At 46.6% G+C, this 854-nt stretch overlaps 1 pseudogene; it reads left to right on the top strand.

Moving 5' to 3' along the window:
* The first annotated feature begins 293 nt into the window (after positions 1–293).
* Positions 294–854, top strand: LOC112661560 (keratin-associated protein 13-1-like; annotated as a pseudogene).

Below are 854 nucleotides of genomic sequence, written 5' to 3'. Positions count from 1 at the left end.
GGAGGGCATTATGTGCATCATGACAAATGTCTTTTGAAGACAAACCACATCTTATTTCCAGAAGGAAAAAAAAAAAAAAAAAATAGGTGAGGCGTGCCTTCTATAAACCAGAATAATTAAACAGCAGTTAAGAACACATGAATGTGTTCAGTTATAATTATAGCCTAGGTTAATTAGTCATTTTCATGACGAGACATGTATAAGAATGGGGAGGGTCTGAATCACATCTACTCCGGTTAGGGTACATATATAAACACGCCTGGGTAAAAAGAGAGGATATAAGAACATCTTCTCACTGTCACTCAGCTGAACTCACATCTCCTACCAACATGTCTTATAGCTGCTGTTCTGAAAACTTCTCCATCCACTCCCTTGGAGGCTACCTGCACCCCCTAAGTTCCCTCTGTAGCTCATCCTACCCCAGCAACCCAGTCTAAGGCACTGACCTCTGCTCTCCCAGCACCTGCCAGCTGGGCTCCTCCCTCTACAGTGGCTCTCAGGAGACCTGCTCTGAGCCCACTAGTTGCTAGACTTTTTGTGTGGTTTTCAGCCCTTGCTAGACATCCCACTACTGGCCAAGGACCTCCATGCTCTGCGATCCTTGCCAGCCAACTTATACCCCCAGCTGTTGATCCAGCAGAAGTTACTGCCTGGGTTATGAACTTAGAAGCTCCTATACTCTGGGCTGTGGACCAAGTGGCTTTAGACCCCTGGGTTATGGAGTCCACAGCTTCCCTTTCCTGGTCTATGAATCCAGATTCCACTGCCCAACCTACTTGGCTTCTAGGAGCTGTCAAACTTCTTGATGCCAACCAACCTGCAGATCTGGCTTCTCCCACAAACCGACTTGTTAA

The sequence above is a fragment of the Canis lupus genome, chromosome 31 (genome assembly GCF_003254725.2).
Source record: "Canis lupus dingo isolate Sandy chromosome 31, ASM325472v2, whole genome shotgun sequence".
Taxonomy (NCBI): domain Eukaryota; kingdom Metazoa; phylum Chordata; class Mammalia; order Carnivora; family Canidae; genus Canis; species Canis lupus.
This window is presented reverse-complemented; position numbering and strand designations above follow the sequence as displayed.